The sequence below is a fragment of the Molothrus aeneus genome, chromosome 4 (assembly GCF_037042795.1).
Source record: "Molothrus aeneus isolate 106 chromosome 4, BPBGC_Maene_1.0, whole genome shotgun sequence".
Lineage (NCBI taxonomy): Eukaryota > Metazoa > Chordata > Aves > Passeriformes > Icteridae > Molothrus > Molothrus aeneus.
This window is the reverse complement of record NC_089649.1, coordinates 67,204,334-67,214,640: the sequence shown is the minus strand read 5'-3', so window position 1 is coordinate 67,214,640 and position 10,307 is coordinate 67,204,334.

Here is a 10,307-nt window from a genome sequence, read left to right as displayed (position 1 = left end):
CACCAACTGTATTTCACATTTTATTTAAGATATTAGCATGTCATGTTCTGACAGGGCAGAATGTTATAGGGTTTAGTGTTGGTTTCTCTTAAACACAGTAAACTGCATTTCTTGAACCCAGATCACCTAAAGCATCACTGGGATGGATGGTCCCAAGGGCATAAGCACTGTGAGAGAAGCACTCCAGGCTCCTACACCAGCTGCCAGGGAAAAAAATGGTGCAAATGAGCAGATTTAGGGTAAACTCCAGAGAAAATTTCTTCCTAACTCCCCAGGCCTAGGCATTTGATTGAGCTCTGGAAAAGAAACATAGCAAATAATTATGGAGAATGTAATTTTTTTTTTTTTTTTAGATTCATACTATTTTCTTGGTGCAAGAAGAGGTTTGTGATGGCTTGGGCAGTGTGGTAGTGGGGTGCCTGCAACAAGGGCAAGGGAACATCATGCACTTAGAAAGGAAACTACTGATTTCTAGGAACAGCACATTCCCCTGCTTTGGAATCTGTGCTGCTGTATGGGAATGCCCAAATAATTCCCCTAAATACATTAACAAAACCTCTGCTGTCTAGCATCCATAAACATAGACTTAGCCTCCAAATATAAAAAGAGAGATAAACCACAGTCTGTTTGATTTTAAAACAGCAATTTAATAACTGCTGTAATAGTCTTTTTTTTTTTTAGTTAAATCCAGACCACCATCCCTATTTAGGAAGCTCTGGGGCATGAGCTGCCTCTCCAGAGCTGGTTTCTTGGGAGCTGGAACAACCATGCTCCAGCTGCCTCACCAGAAATGCAACTGCAGCAGCTCCAGAAGTTCACAGTAGCTGCACTAATTTTTACCAGCTGAGGATTTGAGCCTTTATCTCTTCTTTAGACTCCAGAACAGACATCAGGTTTCAGCAGAGTGAGTCTGCTCTAGACAATGAGTTGATCTTTTTGGGTTCAGGGTTTGCTCATCTCAGGGAGCCTGATCTTCCTCATGGTGCAGCAATGTGGAGCTCTGGTGACAGAATGACATCCAATACCTGGAGAAATGCTGGATGTGGGAAATGGAGTAGCTACCACCTGGGTGCTACTGAAATGAAACTGGCCCCATGTGCCAGCTTTGCAAAAAAGAACACTTTGTTCCTGCCTGGCCTTGGCAAGCTTTTAACCCTGGCTAATTTAACATTAAAGCTACACTAGCTGTCTCAGATCCATATTGTTAAAGCCAGCTGGATATGCCAAAAACTACAAAGGGGAGCAAGCTTTTTGCCTACACAAATAATACTGACTGTCACTTTGTATCAGGACTTAATCCTGTTAATGAGCTGCAGGCGGGGCAATTTCCCTGATTGAATATGTTTTTCAGAGCCCATTTCCACTCACTGTATTGCTTGCTGATAGCCATAAGGTATGGACTGCAATCTGGACTCCACTCTCATTCAGCAGTTCATTACTCAGAGTGCCTTTTGCTTCCACATCCACTCAATCCTGTTATCTCTCCCACTGCCACAAGGAAATGCTGTTCCCATTCATTGCAGGCTTTCCAAGCTGTATTCAGATTTGCACCAGGCTGCACATTCATCTTTTGTGCTGTGTAAAGGATTTTGGGGAGGATTTTGCTAACCTGGTTTCACACTGGTTCTGTTCTGCTGTACTGGATATTGGAAGTTTCACAGGATTTCATTCATTCATTCATTCATTTATTCATTCATTCATTCATTCATTAGCAATGAAAATTAAATAAATTCCTTGGTTATTCCACTTCAGATCCTAAGAACTCACATTGTGGTGCCCAGAAACAGGCCCATGGATTGGGTAAGTTTAACACCTGATTATATATAAAGATTAGTCTAGAAAACAGATTTATAGTAATAAAAACCTATTTTTATTTTTCACTTATGTTGGTTTAATTTGATCCTACCACAGTTTCTTGGATGTAGAAGCAACATGTTTTTCTTTGCCTCTGAAAACAAATGGTTGGATCCATTTCCCTATTTATGTTATATGAACATCCTTAGAAGGAAAAGAGAACTCCGCCAGATGAGAAAATGCCACCTCAGCTCCCTGGAAACTGGGAGAGCAGGTGTGCCTGTATTGACCCTGCTTAGGATCCTGCAGCAGGCTGAATAGCTCTTTGCCCAGGTTTTGCTATGTGACATCCTGGCTCTTTTAGGCTCCTTTAGCTCCACTTGCTCTCCCACAAAGAAAGGGATAAGAGAGGAGGCAACAAGGATACTTATTTACCTGTCCTCTGAATAAGAATCTATTATTTCAAGTAAAACATTTTGGGTTTGTGACAGTTTTTTTGGTGGTTTTTTCTGTTGTTGTTGTTGTGGTTTTTTTTTTTTTTACCAAGAAAAAATATAAAAACCTACATATATTTATATATTTTTCAATGGATATGAATGTTAAGAAAATCATCAATCTTAGAAAAACTCACTTCTTTTCACTGCAAACCAGTTCTCCTGCTGAAAACCCTCTGGAGCAGGGCTGGTTCTAGGCATGGGGCCTGCACACATCTAATGTCCCAGATCACTACCACAAATCATTTGCTGCTTGTTTTTAAAGCAAGTGCTGGAGGAAAAGGGCTATTTTGGATTAAAGGGACAAAACACCACTTTGAGCACAGGAACTAATAAAAGGCTGGCCTCCAGCAGGCGACCATCTCATGCTTTGTTTGTTTTTACCTGAATTAGATTAGTGCTGCAGCGTGATTTCACCCTTATTAGACACTAGGAAGGCTACACAATGTAGCACTAAGCTCAAGGAAAAGTTCAGAGAGAGTTCACAGCTAATTAGAGGTCTCAGGCTGCTCACAGCAAAGGAACCTTGATGGTGAAGTGGATTCTTGCGGGTCTGATATGACCGAGCTGCACTGGTGTGGATTTTTACACGCCTGAACACTGTTGCATCCAGCTGGTGTTTCTCCCTCACTGGTGAACTAATAAGTGCTGTTCCTCCCCTCCCAGTTTGTACATAATGTTTACTGAAAAATCATGGAGACCTCTGTTAAAAATATCAGAGTTACACGTCACATAAATATTTATGTCAGAGCAGCATAACAAGGCATAACTGGGACCCCAAGAATGGGTATATGTAGCTACTATGTATTTACATAGTTTAGCAAATAGCACATATTTAGTATGGCCTATTTTTGGTATGACTTCTCTAAATAAATTGTAACGTTAAAGTGAGTCGTATTTTTTTTTGTTCTCTTAAAAAATAATTATTAGGTTAAATAATCAGAAGTCAAAGATACATTTGGTATTGCCAAAGAAATACTATCAGGTTTACAGAAAGGAATTCACACATAACCCATACTAATTGCTGAGAAAACCTTTGCATTTGTTGCCTTCCCAGTTATAATGACCTGATTGTGAGAAGTCTGGCTACTTAGGAAATGTGTTGCAAAACACATGCATGTACCCCTTTTTTTACATCACCAAAACCTGGATGTGGGCAGGAACTCTGAGTGTGGCTGGCAGCTTTTCACCCCTGCCTGACTTCCACAGAAATGTTTTCTCACCCTTCAGTATAAAAGAGACTTGTCTCTCCATTTTAAAAGTGACTGTTGGCAGCAAATAGTTGTATCCAAGGCTCCCCTGCCCAAAAGGCTTCCCAAAGAATAAAATTCCCACTTGGGAATATAAAAAAAAATACAATTCCCATCTTGGCTCAGATGGTTGGGCTCACGAGTCTCTTCTGCCCTGCTTGGCTGTGGTTTTGGGCTGTGAGTGGGAGACCAGTGGCTCACAAGCTGTTTGCTGTCTCTGCTGGAGTGAATTCACTGCTGGATGCTCTGTGATAACAAAATCTGCCCTGTGCCCACTGACCTGGCTTTATGTGTGCTGTGTGTGCTTGATGTGTTCCTTTATGTGTGCTTGATGTGTTCCTTCAGGATCTGCTTATCACTGCTTAAAAGAAAGATGTAAGATATTTGTATTCTCTGGAGAGTCACAGTTTTCACTATCTTAGGGTATAAAGAATGTGGATTAAACACTTCATAAAGTTGGGGAAAATACAGCTAGTACAGCAATATTTCATTAAATGTGACTATGCAGTATGTCCCATCACATATGGTGTATTCAAAAAGTTCAGAACTGGTGAACAGCAATTAGGTAAAATAAAACATATATTAGCATATCCCAAGAAAGCTCTAAAGCATTCCGTGCAAATGTCTGTGCTTTTTTTTTCCTTACTCATAAGCTAATTAATTTTTTGGAAACAGGCTGCAATTATGAATTTTGGAAACTAAGTGAAGCACAGCGGGGATTCCAGTTTACTGCCTAACAAAAACTGTGACTCTTTTAACAGTTCTGACAGACACAGCTGAGTCTTACAGGAGCTATTGCCTTCCCTCAAACATTTTTTCGTCCCTTCAAACATTCTGTTGCCATATTAACAATCCATGTTGAAAATTTTCACTTACCCCATCATATTGTCAGGAGCTACTTTCTGATTTATATCTTTCTCAACTGATTCTCAAGGAATACTGCAGGCATTAACCATTGCAAACAACAGGAAGGTTTTCAATGTGTGTATGCTTTACACACAGTCTGTGTCTGTTGGTGACATTTATTTTACAGCTTCTCTCTTTAGTGGTAATATTTGCAGCCCCATCATCAACAACCAAGGTAAGAGTTTTAAGGGAACAGTAGTTTGAAACAAAGATTGCCTCCAAGAAAAAGGGCTTGAATGAGGCAATAAAATGTTTGCACACATGAAAAATACCTATGAAATCACTCCTTGGTCTGAGCTACAGAGCCAGGATGCAAGGAAGAGATTTCACTGCTGAAGTGTTACAATGATTAATCACAGCCTGTAGGAAAGCCACTCTGAGTGTTCTGCAAGGGAACTGCAGGGCCACCACCATGCAAGGACTCCAAAGAGGCTTCCCCGTGTCAGCACAGAGGCGACTTTCTGTCCCCTCCACACCCTCCTACAGAGGCTGCCAGCAGCTGCCAATTCCAGCCCAGCAGAGACTCTGAGCTCATTTCTGAACCCCAAGAGGGTGCTGCCCCATCCAGTGTGCAAAAAGGCTTCAGCAGACTGATGCCTTAGCATAAATTATTACTAGCTGTCTCTGATTTATGGTGTGAAAGGGAGGGACTGTGGTTTGCCAGTTTCCAGTTGAGTTAAACTGGAAATATACAGCAGCTTTCCCCTAAATCTACAACCATGGTATCAATTTTGACAAGAACACATGAAGATACAGCTCCCTGTGCACCCATGGCAAAGTAGCAGTCATCCAACCTGTGCAAACATACCTCCTCCTGTCTCACACAATTGTGCAAAATGTGCATGGATGGTCTTTTTATCAGAAAAAATTACTTTGAGGGCTCATGTAGTTCTTTTAGGAGGGTGATGTTGTACTACCCAGCATATGGGGTATGGCATAGGTTGGGAAAACACCAATTAGGTTAAAGGGAAAATCCTTATTATATGTAAAAGCTTCTTTATATTTCAGTAACACATTTTCCACAAGAACCATTGAAAACCCTGACAAAGTGATATATGAGCAAATAAAACTTGAGTTTATGGCATACAGACTCACATTTTCTGATTTTTTTTCCCTCAAAACTCAGTGCCAACTGTTTTCTTTGCCATTTTTCTCCAAACCCACTGTGCCAACCAAATGTCATTGATATGTGACTTTCCACACAGATAGATGGCATTGCAATTTTTCAAAGTACTACACTGAGGCTATTAAGAATATTGCTTTAAACTTGCACCAAAATCAGAGGATATGAAGGAAGCAGACAGTTGGCAGAACTAGCCTTTCTACCACATATGTCAGGAAGAACTATAGCTTGGGAAAATGATGATTTCTGGAATATAGCACTAATGTATTTACCGTATGCTGGGCTAGAAGCTTTTAACATTCATGCTAGTAATGCAACTTGGTAATTTCACACAGGCAAACTAGAGGTCTATTTTTATTTTTTTATTCAAAGATTTAGTGTATGGGGCTAGGCTGTGTTATTTTTACCCACACACCCCATAGACTCTACTGGTAAGCTGTGAAATACTGTCAGTAGAAACAGTAACTGTAGCACACTTATGGAAAATTCAAGTCCTCTACATTATAAAGGTTATTTGCCTTGTTTCTTATTCATTTATTTATTTCTTTCTTAGAAAAACTGCATCATTTCTAAATGACCTGACATTACTAGGAACTGCAGAGGTTCTATTAGAAAGATTAGAAGTTAGAAGTTTCTATTAGAACTGCAGAGGATCTAATAGAAAGATACATAAATACATAAAAATGCCCATTTCAGAGCTTACAATGAAAGAAATTAGTAAGGCAAACCAGGTCTGCATATCTATGCCAAGAATGATACCAGAACACAGAATAACTAAGTCTTGACCAGGGGCATTTAAACAACTCTTATTTAGGCATTCCAGTCTCTCTCTGCTTTAAACACCTTCTACTGCTAATATTGTATGGGCAACAGCAAAAAAGGAGAACACAGAAGAACATCTGAGTACACACAAGGAGCAAGACTAGGAGGATGTAGTTTACATTGAAAACATTCCTTGATACTCCTGGCTGCTCTTGTTCTTCCTTCCTTTATCCTGTCGTCCATCTCTTAGCGAGGTTTTTCTTCCTCTCCCCTGCACCATCCTGATTTATAATGTTCCCATGTTACAGGTGACAGCATAACAGGAGGTGACCTCTTGAGAGCTGACTCCTCCCAGCCTGGGTCCTGTGTGCAGACCTAGGTCAAGAACACAGTTGAAACTAGTCTGGGTAATCCCAAATGGCCCATCTGTTCCTCACTCCCATCACACCAAGCCTTGCCTGTCGTCACCCACAATAACTCTTGGAGCTCTGTCCTGCCTGTTTCAAAGTGGTTGAGCTCAGAGGAGCTGGAGATGGCTGAAATATTATTTGTTTTACCGTGTTCTGCACAGCCAAATGCATAAAGACACAGATGTACTTAGACCATCTCCAAAGTCAGCTTCTGTTTGGCTCAACACTGAGCTAGGCAAGGATGTGAAACATGGCTAAAATGTGTGCTCGGTTAAGGCAGGGGCCAGAAAAAGCTTTTAGGAATGTCTAGTGGGACTGATTTCCTCCTCTCTTTTGTGTTTTTTCCTCCAGATGCCTTAACATGGGGATAGACAGCCCTTGATCTTGTTGTGGAGACTGCCCTGATCGGAAATGTGTTGTGTGCCTTTATCTGGGAGGCCCTGGGTTGGTTAGGACAAAATATTGCCAGTGTGGGGTGATCCTCCAGAGTGCAAGGAGGAACCTGGAACCTCTCAGCATTGCTCAATTTCTGCAGAGTTTTTTTACATGTGGGCCTTGACAGCACCAGTGCCTGGTTTTAGATTTTTTCAAGGTGGACCATGATGTAGAACAGTCAATCATGTCTAGATTTGGTGGCTTCTGAATAGTTCTATGGCAGCAAGGTCAGAGGGCTGCTGCTTGCTGGGGGCAGGGGCTGCAAGGGACCTTCCCTATGTCCCATGTGTCAAAAAGGAAAGCAACCCTCTCCACTTGCAGAACAGAAAGATTTTTCCTGTTTTGCTGGTGGCAAACTGAGTGACTTGCTAACAGAGCTTTTTCACTGACTCCTAACACTGAAAAGCTTTTCACATTTCACACAGAGTCATGTCCTTCCCCACCTTGTCACCACACAAATTTTCCATTTTGTTCCAAAAATGTTCTTTCCCATCCCTCCAGATACCAGACACCCAGCTGGCACATTAGTCCCTGGCACTACTTTAGTATTAAAGTTCAGGACAAATATTTAATACCATTTCTAGGGAAAGATTATCAGAGCTTTAGACATAACCAAGGGAAAGGTTGCCCAAAGCTCATGTGACACATGAGACAAAGGATCCTCAGGGCAGAACCTTCTCGATGGAGACACTCAGCAAGTCAATCCTGTTGTTACAAAAGGCAGGTTTCCCTGCAAAATGCTGTAGCAGTCAGTGGTTCCTGTGATGCAGATCACAGCAGTGCTAAGTCTTTCTGGATTTGGTGGGATACCCAGCAATCCTAAAGGCACAATGTGGAAGAATCCCAAACACTGCAGTGGACATAAGCAGTGTCCTCCTATTTGCAAAGCAGTTTTTATCTGCACAAAAGAGATTTGCAGAAGGACTCTGGCACAATGGACCATGAGAAACAGCATGTGCTCCAAAGGCACACAAAGCTGATCTGCAGACTGAAGCATGTTGGCATTTTTGACACAGAGACCACAGAAGGAGAGAATTATCAAATTGCATTTCCTCAGGTCAGGAGCAGGTTAAATTCTAGAGGGAAAATAGGGCTATCATAGATAAACCAACAGCGCTGCATCTTGATGAGTTATGGCATTCTTTCCTGACTGCCAGAACAAGAGAGTTCAAAAATAAGTGGTAGCAATTTCACATTTTAATTGGCACAATTGTAGAAAATGCTCCTTGGCAAGTATCAGGTATTATGTCTAACAGACCAAGCATTTGTCTGCAACAGACTTCCTTTGTGTCACACAGGAATAAATAGACATGATGCTGCCTTATATGGCATAAGCATCACCTTGTGAGGGAGATGTGATGACTGTGAAATGAAGCTGAAGTTGGCAATGATAATGCAAACAAGAGGATACCTTCAGCCTGAGTGCTGACCCCATTGCATGAATAGCACGATTCTGTCTCGTAATAAAATCCTCTGCTATTGTTGGTGTGTGCATAAAACACCCTTGTAGTGAAATATATACTTGTGTTCTCTCCCAGAAAACTGAAAAAGATAAATTAGTGCCCTCTTATGCCTTAAGGCCAGAAAGCTGCAGAGAGAAACTAAGAACTGGAGGTCAGTTCAGGCTGTTTCTCAAAGTTACACAGCATAGCTTCAGCTGCTGCTTCTTAATGCTGAAGTCTTGAATATCCACTGTGCATTGCCAAGGTCCTCTGTTCAGAAATTTACAAAATTAATAAATAATTTATTCCTTCAGACCACTACTGCTTACCCTCCCTAGCATGACTGAGCCCTGCTTCCATTTTCACCTTTCACATCCCTGAAGACTCCTGTATCTGAGCTAGTTTTAACTTCCAGTGACCTTATGTAGTCCCTCACATTTGCTGTTCACCTCCGGGTGCTTTTCTGATGTTTCACATTCGGACTCTACACCACAGCCTTGCTCTTCCCGTCTGTCACCGTCTGCAGCTTTCCATGGAAGTTCCATCCCGGAAAGGCCACAGACTGGATTGCAGTCCCCTTAGCCAAAGAGCAGTGATGAGTGAATTTCTTTAGAGGGAGCCCAGCACCCTCTGCTGTATCCTCAGCGAACTGCAAATTTCCTTCCACATAAGGACCAATTCCTCGCAAAAGCAAGAAAAAGTCTGTGAAGAGAGATGCTAAGAGAGTGATACAGGATTGTAATATTGTAAAGTTGTAATATTTCTGAAAATGAGGTTGCTAGATTTTTTTTTCTTCAGGATTAGACTTTGGGCTCAAATAGATTAGGTAATACATCTTAAGTAGAAGATACTACCAGACACTACCAAGTAGTTCAAAGCAGCAGTAAAATAAATATCTATTTCAATACTACATTTCTTTTCTTTATTGATGTGACATTCCAAGTTCTCAGCCTACAGCTACAAAACACAGTCTGTCTTTATCCAGCTTTCACCACAGAAAAGGTAAACTGATGATTACCTGAACCATGAAGATGGTTACTGAATTTGAGGAAACCACTGTGGTGAGCAAGAAACAAGAATCATTCTGTTCTCTATGAATATTCACATCTCTGAGTGACAGGGTGATTCTTTGTTATTGACTGTTGTAGATCTAGCATATATGACTCTTTCCTACACAAATTCTTTCAGAAAGGGCCCATTTATACACACAAATTTTCAGCTTCATGAAGCTCAATTCTGCAATTAATGAGGGTTTGTGGAGTGGGATGGAAGAGAAACAAAAACAATAAAAGCAAAGTATCCACCTGACTGCAGAATGCATCTTCCAGCAATTGTAAAAGCTACAGTATGACTTCACAGACTTGGATGACAACTCTGCAGTGTGATGAAACAGAGATTAGAGAGAATCCCTTCTTGGGATGCAAACAAACAGAAAACCACTGGCACACAAATAATGTCGAATCTTGCAATAATTTTTTACCAGTCTCACTTTTCAAGCTATTGAAGCTCATCTGGAACTAAAGGAGAGTTGAATTTCTTTAAGAGTTTCACTACACACCTTTACTTGAACATGTCTGTGGCACTGTAAAATGAAATCTTTTGACTGGAACTTTGTTTGGAAGGAAGTTGACTTTGAGATCTCAGCTAAACTCTGAAGTATAAGAATACTGAGGAGGAGAAGACCCACCAAG